This window comes from Saccostrea cucullata, unplaced genomic scaffold (assembly GCF_032062105.1).
Source record: "Saccostrea cucullata isolate Sc308-1 unplaced genomic scaffold, CSIRO_AGI_Scuc_v1 ctg12177, whole genome shotgun sequence".
Classification (NCBI taxonomy): Eukaryota; Metazoa; Mollusca; class Bivalvia; order Ostreida; family Ostreidae; genus Saccostrea; species Saccostrea cuccullata.
In genome coordinates this window covers 1-16,768 of record NW_026922148.1, presented here as the reverse complement: position 1 = coordinate 16,768, position 16,768 = coordinate 1, and the positions used below count along the sequence as shown (strand labels likewise).

Genomic DNA, 16,768 nt, shown 5'->3' with positions numbered 1-16,768 from the left:
TCTAGCTTTTTAATTGATAGTTATGTCAAGGCCAGAAGTTTTTATCCAAGACTTTTAAAATAGCATGAATTATAATGCTATATTTCTTTTAAAAACAATCTTAATCATGGGATAAGTATTACGAAAATATTCAAAACTTGAAAAAGAATCATCTTCATTAATGATATCATTCACTCGTCTAATGTTGCTGTCAAACATGTGTTTATTATAAAAAAAAAAAAAAAAAAAAAAAAAAAAAAAAAGCCTCCCCCCCCTAATACGAAGCATTGGGTTATAAAACAAATGTGAGTTTGCAATCTCAGACGCTATCTCATAAATTTGTACTGTTATCCAGGATTTGAACACGTCTATCCAAAATTTATTTTTCAACGTTTTCAGAAAAGTTGTGACGTAATCAATTCCACAGTTTTTAAATTTGTCTAAGTTAAAATTTTGGATGATATGTTCCATACCCCAATTTGTAAAAACAAGCTGTTTTATCCAAAATAATTTCATAGAAGATATAACAGACAAGGTTTTATATTTTCAATCCTCAGTCTTCATAATTTTTAACAATAACTATGTTTTAACCCTATGAATTGAAGTATTCCAAAGAGGAATTTTTTTTCTAATTATTTGCAGTATGATTCAATGGGATTTAATATTGACATTAAAATGCGATTTAATAAAGGTAAAACTAATGTCTTAACGACTGTCATTTTCCCTATTAAAGTTAGGTACCCTTTCTCCCATTGGTTTAGTGCATGAATATTGTATTGGTTTAATTAAATCATCCTTGATGTTTATTCTTTACACGCTAAAGAAACTGATAATACATTATAAGACAATTGTTGGCGCAGTGTAATTTTAATTTTTAAATCTTGTCAGTTAACCAGGGTATATGTACTCTGAGACCTATGAAACGAGTTGTTAAAAAGGGAGGAATTGTCCAATTTATTTGCAAACAATTTGTTTTCCCGATAATTTACAAAACTACTGCATATTTCGTTATGATAGAAAGCACATCTTATGAATGAATCTCAATTAAAAAAGGACGATGGTTAATTTTTGCATTTTTCATTGTGCAATATAATAATTCAACTTTTCATATGTGCATTGGTTAGTATATTTCGAATACAGATTTACCTAAAATCTTTTTGCGACGCTTTAGTGTAGTTTTTAGTTTTAGTTTTTGCCGACGTCTCCAAAATAGAAAGGCTGCTATCAGAATCCCCACCAGTACCAGGAGAGGTATGACGACACCGAGGATTTCTCTTATGTCAACGGATCCATCATCTATAGCAGTCCTAGAGGCATTAGAATACCTGTAAACAGTGATCAAAATTAAGGTCGGCACCAGAGATTTCAATTTTCATACTATTATAGCTGTTTTGGCGTCGGTTAATTGAAAAAAAGAGCTAAAAATTAAATAAGTAAACTAGTTTTAAAAATATGTCTATTTTATGCTTTTGTAGAGGATACATGTATCAAGGACGATAATACCCATTCAAACGTCTACAGTAATATGCATTTACACTGTATATAGTCTCTCACACTAATGAAGTGAATAATTCTGAATTAAACAGCTCAATGCCTTACCAATCCAAATAATGGTTTGAAAAAAATATTAGTTTTTGATACATTACAGGTTGATAAATGTTCTGAAAAATTTGAAATTTTCTTGCTGAAAAATTTTAGGGATCATATGATAAACATTGAATTCTTTTCATTTTCACGACAAACGTTTTCAAATTAGATTTCAGTTTTATATAGAAAAAAGTAATTTAACTCAATATATATGTTTGAGAGATCGGGTGGTGACATGTATTATTAAGAAGAGTGATTAGGACGTTCGCAAACTCTTTCCATATTCACAAAACTAAATTTCAGATCAAAATGATCAGAATTGAAAGTCAATAAGTAGATAACTTGTGACAAAAAATGGTTGAATCAATCGCTCTTGAGCAACAAATGTAAGGATTAACATGTATCTTAAAAAGTTTTTAAATCATCAATTTATTAATTAAATGGATAAATTGCTTATTGAAGGAAGGGATATTTTTAAAAATGATTTTGTCCCGTTGTCCAGTGAAGGCAAGCTGAAGAAGAGATTGGTCCTTTTTAAAACAATTTTGTAAATCAATTTGATATGAAAGAACGCAAACTTACTGTATGAAAGATAGTTGAATATCATAAAAATGATATTATTATTGAATTTCTAAAATAATGTTAAGTTTAGACTGGCATTGTAAAAAGGGAGGCATCCATACTTTATTCACATTGAACAAACGACGCTAGAAAGAGAGAAGACCCACTTATGATATTCATCATACTCATGCTGGAAATGGATATATACTTGTCAGCCCAAACTATTTCCGAGATTTGGCAATTTCTTACGTTTATTTGTTATAAAAAAAATTAGTTGCATTTTAAGAAATATAAGAGTCGAACGAAAATTATGCATCTATAATAGAACACTAAAATGCTAGTCACATGACTGCCTAGATCACATGAACACTGAAATCCTTTATCTTTTCTTTTAAGGTAGGTATTTAATTAGGCTGAGCACTTCCTAGTCACCCTGATTTATGATCTCTTATTTTAAAAAGGATTTATTTTATTTTACTTTTATCACCAGGGGCGTAGCAACCTGGGGGGGGGGGGGGGGGGCTGGCCCCCCACGTTTTTTCCCAACCTTACTTATACAATAAGAAATGTAAATTGAAAGCCTGGTTGCCCCCCCCCCCACTATTAGTGATGTTATGAAAATGTAATATTAGAATTGGTAGTGAAAGAAGTAGACACTGAGAAGAAGTCTACCTATACCCCCCCCCCCCCCTACAACGAAAAAGGATTTTCGACTTTGGCAACCTCCCCCCCCCCCTTTTTTTTTTTGGCTTGTCAACTTTTTCAGGTAAGAAATTTTTTTTCTCTGGGTTTCAAAAATGATGCCACGCCACTGATCACACAATCACATCAACCACACTGTATTTGCAGAAAATGAAGCCACTCTAACAAAAATGTACAATAGTGAACCAAAGTTTCTAAAGTAAACTATAATGAATACTTTGTTACTTTTATTTACCATGAAAATTGAAATAGAAATACTGTGCACATCTGGAATGTATGTAATTTACAAAAAGTTAAGTCAACAATGTGATTTTGTACTGAATATATTCAAGGAAATCCTTATTTAATACCAGAAAAAAGATTAACAAATCAATATATCTATCTGAAATTCATAGTAAAATGGACTTATACGTATTTACTATTAAAGTAAATAATCTGATTCACTAGTAGTAAACTGAAGTTAACGATAAGAAATGACAAGGTACATTAAGTCCCCTTTTGACCCCTGATGTTGTTTTTTATTAGAATGATGTAACAGTTTATAAATAAAAACTTGTTTTTATCCATACCACAAAAATGAGTATAAGTTCTAATATTTGTAATACATGTACACAGAAGTTATAAAGATGTCATAAAATAGGCCAATTTTTGAATTTTCTCATTTTATGCATATTTTTATCGACTTTACAGCACATTTTGTTTTGAAAAATATAAAGCACAAGCTTGCCGATCTACAAAATTTTATACACTAGTGACATATACAGTTAATGTGTATCAATGTAAATCACAGATAGGCACGCTTGTGTTCTATGTTTTTCAAAGAGAAATATGACGAAACTCAATTAGAATTCGAGAAAATATCCTACTTATGCTGATTTCATACCAATCATCATTTTAAGTTCTAAACTTCAAACTATCGCACTTTATCCAGTGTTCTGATTTTAACATCAATAAGGGGTTCCGTTCGACCCTTACCCTACCTTATCCTTTTTTGTTAAAAAAAACTTACGAAACACACAAAGAATCAGCAGCAAAACATCGGAACTCTGTGTTAAGACGACTGCAAGCTGGATCTATGCAGAAGAAATTCAATCAAGTTACTATAAAGTGGAACTTCAAGAAATTTGTCGAAGTCCTCCCAAGTTTCCATTTGTCAAATTCAAAATGTCTGTTGAGCAATCTTGTTAAATACTAGTACACTGATGTTAAAATGAAAAAAAAATAATTGGCTTCATAGAACAATTTTTCTGGTTTACATCGATAAGGCTGTTTATGTAAACTTAATTTACGTTCGGAAATTAAAGACCATATGATTAAGATGCACTTATTAATGTTCAGAATTGGGTACAAAAGTGATCCAATCCCCGAATTTCTTTAAATAAATTTGCTTTTTGGAAAGTGATTGTCATTGTTATATTGAAAAAAAAAACACGTACATGTATTTTACTGTCCATTGCATAGGTGCTAATAGTAAAGAGTGTCCGAAACCAAAAATTTCTCGATTAACACTTCACAAACAGTGGAAGTAGATTGCCAACATTTCCTATCTTCCTAATTTCAAAATTCCCACTCTTCAATAAAAAATAGTTTTACAGTATAGTAAGATTAACAAATGAAATTGATTTTTTTAATTTGTGTTTAGTGATTGAGCAATTTCTTACATTTATACAGCTCTGTACTTCTGTAAGGTTCGGTTGGACATCCTTCTGTGAAGTTTTTACAGCTGATCTGGTCCAGAAATCCATCTTTTATTGTCTTCAGACAATACCCTGTGTTTGCAAAAGAACGCGTTTAAAGGTATACCATTACTCAGAGGACTAAATATACCTCTGATAAAAACGAGAAACAACCTATTCCACATTGTAAACATATGAATTTTGTGTTAAATTTCAATTTCAAATAACTAGGCTCAATGACCTACGTTTCTTGCTAGTGCCCCCTTAGTACATGTACATGTATTTCGCGGAAAATACCTCAATTCTTACACGAAAACCATTTTTCATTTACTCACAAAAATTTTAAAAAGCAACAAAATTGTTTAAATAATGAATATTATAGCAATAGAATAACGTTGTTTCATATAAAGAAGCGATAAGAGTTTGAGCCTTAAACGTAATCATTATTATAGTCCGAATTTCGTGTAATATTTGCAAAATGATGTTTAAAAATGCATATAACCTTTACACTTTTTGTAATTGAAAAGCATAAAATATAGTCCGAATTTCCTCTTCATTACCATACATTAATTTTTGATCTGTTTATTTTTGTTCGAATAATTAAATATTTAATTTTGAAATTGATATTGGGTTTAAACTAATTTATTTTCTTCATTTAAAATTTTTTTTGTTTCACATATTATCTTTTTTTAAAAATTTCCTTTACTGTTTTCAGAAACCTGAGAAAACGTCATCCTTAATTAAAATTTATCACTCCAAAAATACCTCATCATACATGATTAATTTATATCAGACTTTGAATTTTCTGCTTATATTTAGTGGTAAATTAAGGAGAAAGAGAGAGAGAGACAGAGAGAGATAGAGCACTCGCGCTCACCGACTTGTGGGGAACTCACACCTGACAAAGGACCTTTCTTATGGGGAAAGTTCAGAATTGTGGGGAACTCTCTCGTTCCCCACAAATATGGACATGGGGTTTTTTTGAATTCTACGTGTTCTACTGATAATATTTATTCGATTTGTGGTCATTTTTGAAAAAATCCCCATAAGTCCGTAAAATTGACTCGCAGTAATTTTCTCACTGCACCGTAAAACGAATGTTTGAGGATGCTGGGAAATGTTCATTCGGAACGCAGCGGAATTTAAACTGGTCCCCATATGATACCAATTTATTGCGGGCAATGGCTGCTCCGAGAATATGTGGTAAGTAGATTTTTTATCATATTTTAAAGATATTATAGGCTGAAAACTTAATTTAACTACGTAAATCATGCATGCAGTTATTTCTTACAGACGTTCGTAAAGTAACATTTAATAATGAATGCACGTAAAACTTTGGGAAAGTTTGACCCGACCTAGACCTCGGTTATTTTTTTTTTTAATTGTATCATGTTTATAGGCCTAATGGCTATCCTGTAAGAACAAACTACGGATTTATATGAATTCAGCACCCCCGGGATATGGTAAGCGTTTAAGGCTTGTCCCCATTTTTTGTGAAACGCGACTATCCTCCTCATGCTCATACAAATTATGCTAGACGGTGCGACTGTCTGGTCTTTAGCTGTTTAGTGAGGCCTGTGTGGGCGAATTAATTGTAAAAGTTAATCTGACTTAAACTGTACGTGTATTTATAAACGATGTCAGTCACACACTGACTCAGTGTCAGAAATGTATCACAGAGAACTCCACCTTTTCAAAAGGTCCATTGAAATCAGTACATTTATAGATTTACGTAGCTAAAATTTCTTAGCTTGGTTAGATTATTTAACATGTTTAATTCTTCCAAAAAAAAGCTTGATTTAGTTATCGTTTTTTTATCAAGTCATTCTTCCTACTTGTATATATTTCTTCGCATGCGTTGGTTTGCATAGTGTCCATTTGCCTTCATTATCTTTCACCTGCACCCTGTTCTACATTCATCCTGATTGCCCTACTGAAAATATTTTCATGATTTTAGACCATCATTATCGACGTATCATAAGTATTTTTTTTTATTTTGCTAAGGCCAAGATAAATAGATAGTGTTTCCTATTTTAACCTTAGAAAAGATAGGGTAGGTAGGTAGGAAAAACATTTTTATTTTATTTTAACATTTTATTGGCAGGCACGCTGCCACTTTCCCCCAGGATTTCACTGTCAAAATATTTCTGATTAATATGTGTAAGATATGCATTTCTCAAACATGGAAGTGATCAAGATTGGGATTTCATTTCTAATTGTAAACTGGAATTCCGAATACTGTAATATGTGTATATAATTTGGTGCTTTCAAAATTTAGCATAATCACTGGGTTGGCATAATCATAAATTAGCGCTACACATGTATGTGCGGTGTATTGTATATATCAATATGTAAATGATTTCTTAGCAGTATTCATGAATTAGTGCATTGTTGTCTGCACCAAAGCCGCTAAAATATGAAGCCTGCATTTTAAAGTATACATACAGTAGTTTACTCATGGAAAAATATTAGCAGAAAAAATATTGAGGGTCGGCTCCTATACTTCTTAGAGTTAGGCGGGGAACTAAACATGCTGAAAACACACTACTTATTTATTTAGGCCCAATTAAAATGTCTAATAAATTCATTTTAATTAAATACTTATTGTTAATTAAAGATCACCTTTTATTTTTAAAATTTGTTACAATTCAAACCTTGGCCTTGGGGTTTAGATGCTGATGGAATAAATAAGAAACAAAATCATATGTAAAAAATAACTAAAAATCCTTTTCAAAACCTCAATTACTATTGAATTATGATTGGGCGTGGTATACAAAATAATGCGAATTGGAGGAAATGGAGAAACATAGTAATAACAATTAGATCAGCTTTTATGATAGCGAGCATATTAAAAATTTAAAATTGGTTATAAAATTGAAAGGTAATGTTGAGATTTTAAGATTCAATATCTATTATTCATAAATATTTATATTTGCTTAACTGAATTTATACCTTTTTAAATTTATTTACATATAACGATCGCGCTCAAAGTTTTGGGTCTGATAATGCTTCCTGATTTTGGTCTTTTATTTTTTTTTTAAGAAAACCATTTGATTTCTGCACCCACTCCTCCTTTCTAAAAATTTTTAATCTGCCTCTGGTAACTTTACGCTGTAAATTTCTATTCTCATTTTAATTAAATTTAAATAAATACTAACAGCACTATCATGCAATTTCAATGACTATCATTTAAGGTATTGATTCAGTTTTCTGTCATTCCTAAAAATAAGATGTACTGTATCGTTGATTTTTTGCATATAAAACAGTTTCTGCTCATCAAACATCCACGAGAAAGTGTTCTGTTTCGCAGTTATTGTACGGTTGATTTAAAAGGGAAAGCTCTCTGGGCCATGTCACAAGAAGGAAAAAAGTAAAATATTTTTCATACCTACCTACCCACTGTTAACAATATGGTTCAGGAAAGGGCATACATTAAGTCTTAATTTTGGCATGCCGCATGGGGTCAAAAATTACTATTGAGTGATGTGGAGATATACCTGTCTTGTAATTATAGGTAAAGATATGAACACTTTAAAAAAAATATACAATGAAATCTTTGAACTGAAAGCAAAATTATCATTGCAGGTTTTCGGGTTTTCACCACAAGAGCAAATTATACAACTTTATTCTTGAAAATGTTAGAGACTGAGACTTGGAGTCAAAGTCAACAGACACGCTTGCATGGACATGAAGGATGTAAAGAACTAGAGTATTATAACTGAAAGCATTTTGTCTGGATTTGTGTATGGAAACAGAAGGATTTAGTATTGGTAAGTCAAGATAGCTGTAAAATCTCATTTTGAACTCTATATGTGAGCAGTACTGTAAACCAACTACCAGGTAGTACACATGTACCCTATTTGTGTCATCTTTTATTTGCATATCTAATCTGTGTTGATTAATTTCCGTGACTAATGAAAGGAAACATTCTCTACAAATATATAGCAAAATTAATAGTTCAGGGCAATTAATAATTTACTATTCACTAGTAAATGTAGGTCATGAAACATGTGAAACTGGCAAATATTTCTTGCACTCAAATAAAAGTTGGTTTACAGTACTTCCGTTGCTCTAAAAACAGAAATAATAAAAAAAAAAAGCATGCTGATATCATGTATGTTATGAAGCCTAATACATGTACATAGAAGTATATAAACCGGTATATCTAAAATAAAAAAAAAAATTTGGTCCTTGTTCATGATTTCAAAGTAGGTTAAAAGCCTCATGAACATGCTGAGAAGTTGTCAGAAAATATACATGTGTGCTAACCATGCTAACTGTGTAACAATAATCAGAAAATTTTACAAAACATAATCAAAATTTGGTTAATAATAATTAGTCATTGGCCGATTAAATCCATCAATGATTAAATTATAGTACTTATATATACTGTCTCCTGATTTTATGACTTTTTATCCTTTTCAACATACTTATTATTTTTGAATTGAAAACATTTTTTTTTTACCTGAGAAAATTAAAATTTGCAATTTGTTTTAAATCTAGTGAAGGAAAACAAATGTTTTTAAAATTAATGTGCTTTGATTTAAAAGACTTGTAAACATTAGAGTAGTAATACATGTAGTTTCAATACAATTATTAATACTGATGATTGATTTTTTTTAAGATTTGATAGTTAATTATTTTATTTGTTGAAAAATAATTTTTATCTGTAATGTTCATGTATAATAAAATAATGCATTTCCCAATAAGTGATAAATGTTTCCCACAAGTCAGCAATATACACTGAAGTGTACATTTATTGGTTGGGTTCAAAGGCAACATTTATATGGAAACAAAGTTTTAAGGGTAAAGCAATGGTCAATACATGTGTATTCCTCACAAGTGAACAGTGAGAAATATTCCCCACAAGTCAGCAGTGATAAATATTACCTAAAATTGTTAACTGTGAGAAATATTCCCCACAAGTCAGCAATGATAAATATAACCTACGTGAGAAATATTCCCCACAAGTCAGCAGTGATAAATATTACCCACAAGTCACCAATGAAAAGTATTACAAGTTAACAGTGATAAATATTCCCCACAAGTCAGCAGTGATAAATATTCCCCACAAGTCAGCAATGAAAAGTATTACAAGTTAACAGTGAGAAATATTCCCCACAAGTCAGCAGTGAGAAATATTCCCCACAAGTCAGCAATGAAAAGTATTACAAGTTAACAGTGAGAAATATTCCCCACAAGTCAGCAATGATAAGTATTACCTACAAGTCAACTGTGAGGAATATTCAATAACAACATACAATTATTTTAACCCATTCTCAATCAAATTTGGGGAGTAAATTGGAATTAGCATGTCTGTCTATCTTTCTATAGGCATTACATATTGAGGGATAATGGTGGCATTATTTTTTTAGGAAATCTCACATCAACTTCCTGTTTATCTGTGCGTGTAAATTTTTATGTTTTTTTTTTTTCAGCAACTACTATGGTAGCAAGAAGTTTGAAATTTTTTAACACTCTTTGTCGAGGCATATTATACACTGGTAGTGAGATTCATTTTTATGCAAATTCGATGTCAACTTCCTATATATCCACGTGTCTCGAGATCTGTACGCAATTTTTGTTGCAGTTTTTTCACCAACTGACTATCACAGATATGAAAATGTGGTACATGTATCCATTAGATTGAACCCTAGCAATAAAAATCCTGAGTAGCATTCTCTACTGAGACTAGCAAGCTAACCACTATGCTACACAAGTCCTGATGAGGATTGGCATTTAAATCATGTTTGTGATATGACCATTGACTCAGTGGACTTCAAGTTTTTCTCGAAAAGATACAAAAGTTATATCATAAAATTATAATTTTTTAAAAGGTTTATTGGGTTTTTACTCCATAATTTTGGAAATCAAAATAGTATATTTCATTTTGTATGCAAACTTTGAGGATAAACTTGAAAAAAAAAGTGGAGTGAAGACCCACTCATACATTTCAAAACATTGTTTTAAAAAGTGTGTAGTGTTGTTATGATAGTCGCTGACTATCGAAAAATCGTCGTTTAAAGGCCCAGATTGGCGACAATCGATTGTAAATATTATCATCGATAGATCACTATATTTTTCAAGCCGTATTTCTCAAGCCGAGCAGGTTTAACTTTTATATTCACCAAAGGGACATCACTCTAATCAGCAGTAACAAAATGAGAACGTGCATGGTGAAGAGGTTATAATTATTATATCCATATCCTGGTGCATTGTCTTTTTAAAATACTTCTAAGGATGAATAAATCTAACCTTTTATAACATTTAAAATTATCAATTATATAATTATATAAGTGATTGTGTTCTTCCGATTCAATTTGATAATAGTAAATTTGTCCAATTTTACAACACTAAAAGTGTGAAAAAATGACTCAATTTGCCCTTTTTCGCGTGTGTATTATATTTTACAGGCCAAAAACTTCAATCTTCATGAGATATGCATGTATAAGTTGTAGAGATTTGACAGATTTACATAAAGTATACTTTAATTTTAGATGAAATATTTCGGAAAATTTTGATACAATACTTGATATCGCGATTACTTAACTTAGCTGAACTCTTTCATGAAGGAGGTAGGAATCATCTGTTGGGTGGGAGCAATGTGCTATTCAATACAATTAATGCAAGATCGATCATTGTAGCATTTATAAGGACAGATAAGTAAAAAATCCTGGTGGAATACCTCGCTAGACAATCGCTGAACCAGCCTTATACATTTTTGAGAGGAGCCAATCCTAAATTGTCACATTTTTAAAGATATGTTTAATTAAGCGGACTCTTATAGTTAAATTTTCATTGAAAATCGTCACATTTTTCAGTATATAAAATATTCTTAACTTTCCTTATTTGACAATCTACTATTTGGAATTCAATATCTAGCAAAACATCGTGATTTTGGCATTAAATTGTTCGAATCATTCGATTGTCACTAATGTAAACAATGTCATTTGCCCCCAGAAATTTAGACTTTTCTTGACTCCCTCGCAAAAGAGCGGAGGTAAGTTAGATAACTGCGAGGTACTCATTGGTAGTCGCGACATAACATATTGAGATTTAATTTTTTAGCTCACCTCAACGAAGTTGGGGGAGCTTATGTAATACCCTCGGCGTCGGTGTCGGCGTCGGCGTCGGCGTCCCAGGTTAAGGTTAAGTTTTTTGGAGCAGTTTTCTTTTTAAGTACTTCTATGTCCTATATTGATTAGACATGCATGGAAGATGGTTCTAGTGTGTTTCATTGTACCAGTCAAAGTTTCAGATGCTGCAATTTCAGCAAAGGAATGACCAGGTTAATGTTTTTAGCTCACCTGAGCCGAAGGCTCAAGTGAGCTTTTCTGATCACATTTTGTCCGTCGTCCGTCCGTCTGTCCGTCTGTCCGTCTGTCTGTCTGTCTGTCCGTCCGTCTGTAAACTTTTCACATTTTCGACTTCTTCTCAAGAACCACTGGGCCAATTTTGACCAAACTTGGTACAAAGCATCCTTGGGTGAAGGGGAATTTAAATTGTTAAAATGAAGGGACAAGTCCCCTTACAAGGGGAGATAATCAAGAAAAGACAAAAATAGGGTGGGGTCATTAAAAAATCTTCTTCTCAAGAACCACTGGGCCAATAAGGCTGAAACTTATGTGGAGGCACCCTGGGATAGTGTAGATTCTAAATTGTTCAAATCATGACCCCCGGGGGTTGGGCGGGGCCACAATGGGGAATCAAATTTTTACATAGAAATATATAGGAAAAATCTTTGAAAATCTTCTTCTCAAGAACCACTGGGCCAGAAAAGCTGAAACTGATGTGGAAGCACCCTGGGGTAGTGTAGATTCTAAATTGTTCAAATCATGACCCGCGGGGGTAGGGCGGGGCCACATTGGTGAATCTAAGTTTTACATAGAAATATATAGGAAAAATTTTTGAAAATCTTCTTCTCAAGAACCACTGGGCCAGAAAAGCTGAAACTCATGTGGAAGCATTGTGGAGTAGTGTAGATTCTAAATTGTTCAAATCATGACCCCCGGGGGTTGGGCGGGGCCACAATGGGGAATCAAAGTTTTACATAGAAATATATAGGAAAAATCTTTGAAAATCTTCTTCTCAAGAACCACTGGGCCAATAAGGCTGAAGCTGATGTGGAAGTACCCTGGGGTAGTGTAGATTCTAAATTGTTCAAATCATGACCCCCGGGGGTAGGGCGGGGCCACAATGGGGCATCAATATTTTACATAGAAATATATAGGAAAAATCTTTGAAAATCTTTTTCTCAAGAGCAACTGGGCCAGAAAAGCTGAAACTGATGTGGAATCACCCTGGGGTACTGTAGATTCTAAATTGTTCAAATCATGACCCCCGAGGGTAGGGCGGGGCCACAATGGGGAATAAAAGTTTTACATAGAAATATATAGGAAAAATCTTTGAAAATCTTCTTTTCAAGAACCACTGGGCCAGAAAAGCTGAAACTCATGCGGAAGCATTGTTGGGTAGTGTAGATTCTAAATTATTCAAATCATGATCCCCGGGGGTTGGGTGGGGCCACAATGGGGAATCAAAGTTTTACATAGAAATATATAGGAAAAATCTATGAAAATCTTCTTCTCAAGAACAACTGGGCCAGAAAAGCTGAAACTGATGTGGAAGCACCCTGGGGTAGTGTAGATTCCAAATTGTTCAAATCATGACCCCAGGGGGTAGGGTGGGGCCACAATGGGGCATCAATGTTTTACATAGAAATATATAGGAAAAATCTTTGAAAATCTTCTTCTCAAGAACCACTGGGCCAGAAAAGCTGAAACTGATGTGGATGCACCCTGGGGTAGTAAATCATGACCCCAGGGGGTAGGGCAGGGCCACAATATGTATTACAAGGGGGAAATCTGGTAAAGAACAATATGACAAAAGATTCTCAGGTGAGCGATGTGGCCCATGGGCCTCTTGTTGGAGCAGGTTAACCTTTTTGGTGCAGTTTTTGGTGTAGGTTTCATTTCCAAGTAACTATAAGCCCTATGTTGACCAAACTTGCATGGATGATACATCTAAGGATGCATACTACCAGGCTTGCTTCGGATGCTGAATCTGACCTACATTTTCCGGTTGAGTGAACAGGTTAAAGTTTTTGGTGCAGGTTTCATTTCCAAGTAACTATAAACCCTATGTTGACCAAACTTGCATGGATGATACATCTACGGATGCATACTACCAGGGTTGCTTCGGATGCTGAATCTGACCTACATTTTACGGTTGAGTGAACAGGTTAAAGTTTTTGGTGCAGGTTTCATTTCTAAGTAACTATAAGCCCTATGTTGACCAAACTTGCATGGATGATACATCTAAGGATGCATACTACCAGGCTTGCTTCGGATGCTGAATCTGACCTACATTTTCCGGTTGAGTGAACAGGTTAAAGTTTTTGGTGCAGGTTTCATTTCCAAGTAACTATAAACCCTATGTTGACCAAACTTGCATGGATGATACATCTACGGATGCATACTACCAGGGTTGCTTCGGATGCTGAATCTGACCTACATTTTACGGTTGAGTGAACAGGTTAAAGTTTTTGGTGCAGGTTTCATTTCTAAGTAACTATAAGCCCTATGTTGACCAAACTTGCATGGATGATATATCTAAGGATGCATACTACTGGGCTTGCTTCGGATGCTGAATCTGACCTACATTTTCTGGTTGAGTGAACAAGATAGAGTTTTTAGTGCAGGTTTCATTTCCAAGTAACTGTAAGCCCTATGTTGACCAAACTTGCATGGATGATACATCTAAGGATGCACTACAGGGCTTGCTTCAGATGCTGAATCTGACCTACATTTTCTGGTTGAGTGAACAGGTTAAAGTTTTTGGTGCAGGTTTCATTTCCAAGTAACTATAAGCCCTATGTTGGCTAAACTAGCATGGATTATACATATATTAGGATGTATACTACCAGGCTTGCTTCGGATGCTGTATCTGACCTACATTTTCCAGTTGAGTGAATAGGTTAAAGATTTTGGTGCATGATTCATTTCCAAGTAACTATGAGTTCTTTAATGACCAAACTTGCGTGGATGATACATATAAGGATGCATATACTGGGCTTGCTTCGGATGCTGAATCTGACCTACTTTTTGTTGCTGAATGAAAATGTTAGTTTTTGATGCATGTTTCATTTCCAATTAACTATGAGCCCTATAATGAGCAAACTTGCATGGATGATACATCTTAGGATGCACACTAATGGACTTGCTTCAGATGCTGAATTCGACATATATTTTCAGATAATAGACCAGGTAAAAGTTATGGGTGCAGGTCTATTACCAAAAAACTATAAGGCTTATATAACATTGTATAAACCAAACTTGCACAAATGTTGCATCAAGAGATGAAAACTCTCAAATTTGCTTCAGATGCTGGATTTTAATTACATTTTCATGAAGAAGAACTAGTTTAAATTTTTTATGTTGTTCTATTTCAAATTCAGATTAAAATTGCTTAAATATTTTCATCTTTGGAATGTACACTTCTTGTTGGTTAATTGTGTGACTTTGCCTTACTTAAAGACAACATTCGTTGAGGTGAGCTCTGTAATCTCTGATTACCTATGTTTCACCTTCATGTTTGTTGCGCTATAGGCTTATCCCTTCTTATGTTCTCGGACTCCCATCTCATTTATCATCCAATAATAAAATACATTTCCAAAGCATGTGAATTATATTTAGATGATAATTAAATACATATGATAAACAATAGATAAAAATTGATATTTTTGTCCTTTCTACTCTTCATGCATATAACATGTATAAAGTCCACAACAATAAAATGATTCATTTGATTTTTGTTAGGATTTGTTCATCGACATCCAACATATTGTTTACATGTTTATGTTACGTTTGTCCCAGAAATCCTGAAAGATTTGTACACTCTGCAACTTTTTTACAGAGGAGCGCACTAAAATCTTAAACTCTTCCATAGTTGAAATAAGACGTATTGGTAAATAGATTTTGCCCTGTAGTCCATCTGGCTGTTTGTCCTCAAAAACTTTAACCTTGCTCATAACTTTGGAGTGAGTGGGGCTATGGCTTTCATATTTCACTGCTGTACACTTGTATTTCTTGTGACAAGACCTTTCTTTGGGTACCACCACCACCAAATTTGACCTCTTGACCTTGAAGTTTGACCACTTTTACAAAAATATATCACTCTTCAACCTTAGTTATAACTTATAACTTTTGCACAGTTGGTGTTAGGGCTTTCATACTTCTCATTGGTATGTTCAATAATTTTTTTGACAGGTCTGCCCAAGTTTTGTATTAAAACGCTTCTGAAACTCATCTGTAAAAAACATTTAATATTGTTGGCCGATTTAAACATTTCGGGAAAATAGCAAAAAAAATGAAAACGTGAAAAAAAAAACTATGAGGTTCGGAGAGTAAAATGGAGGATAGGTCAGGTGACAGGAAACATGAGTACAGTCATGTATATTTTTTTTGCCCCGGTATAGTGTCATATTTGATATTATATGGAATATGTGATTTGCAGCACATTCTTACTGATATTTCTTTAAATTACAGGTATCCTGAATTTTTGTCAACTTCTAGCCAAGATCCTGTACTTAAGCTGAATGTGGAGGACAGATGTACACACAGTACTAGTATAGAGGGTAAGTAGACCATAAAAAAAAACAAGATGTGTTTGTGAAACACTATGCGCCCGGCGGCAACAAAGTTTGGAAAAAGCTATTTTTAGCATTAAGGTCACAGTCAAGGTCACAAAGTCATTGACCTTGGTGTCATTTGAAAGAGGTTGATTAGTGGAGTATGGAGTGGACTCCATGCCACTAAACTGGAAGTGAACACCGCAGTGAATATTTTACGTAATTGAAGAAAAGAAAAAAATTGTATGTAAATCTTCATGTACAATATTATGTTTCCATTTGTGATCAATTAAAAAAAAAAAAATTTTTAAACAAAATAATGCCTCATCAGGTCGGTAAGACAAGCTGTTTGGCTCTTTGTTGACTTGGCTTTTCAATGATTTAAATTTGGCACCGTGTAAAAATAGAATTATCTGTCCCTGGTACATATCGTCTTACAAGTAAGAAAAAGAATTGATAACTTTTAAAGTTTTCTTAAATATGTTTAAAATAACTGAATCAAAATATGTTGAATAATTATTTATTTTATTTCATTTGAACAAGCTTTCATCATCATGATCATGTTCATAGACGTCAAATATACACTGCGAGATTTACTTCCAGTTTAGTGGCATGGAGTCCAGGATGAGCTGTT

At 33.3% G+C, this 16,768-nt stretch overlaps 2 long non-coding RNA genes across 6 annotated transcripts; one reads left to right on the top strand and one right to left on the bottom strand.

The window, feature by feature from the left end:
* Positions 1-1,098: 1,098 nt before the first annotated feature.
* LOC134261268 (uncharacterized) lies at positions 1,099-4,593 on the bottom strand. The gene is made up of 3 exons (XR_009990778.1): positions 4,491-4,593; positions 3,839-3,902; positions 1,099-1,304 (listed from the first exon to the last, which is right to left on the bottom strand). It is a non-coding gene; the product is annotated as an uncharacterized LOC134261268 (long non-coding RNA).
* An 888-nt stretch (positions 4,594-5,481) lies between these two features.
* On the top strand, positions 5,482-16,326 carry LOC134261269 (uncharacterized). 5 transcript variants are annotated; one of them, XR_009990779.1, is made up of 4 exons: positions 5,482-5,708; positions 5,905-5,968; positions 8,091-8,275; positions 16,052-16,326. It is a non-coding gene; the product is annotated as an uncharacterized LOC134261269 (long non-coding RNA). The 5 variants fall into 5 exon arrangements; XR_009990782.1 differs by lacking the exon at positions 5,905-5,968 and having other exon boundaries at positions 5,487-5,712; positions 16,052-16,324; XR_009990780.1 differs by lacking the exon at positions 5,905-5,968 and having other exon boundaries at positions 5,488-5,708; positions 16,052-16,323.
* The last annotated feature ends 442 nt before the right edge of the window (positions 16,327-16,768 follow it).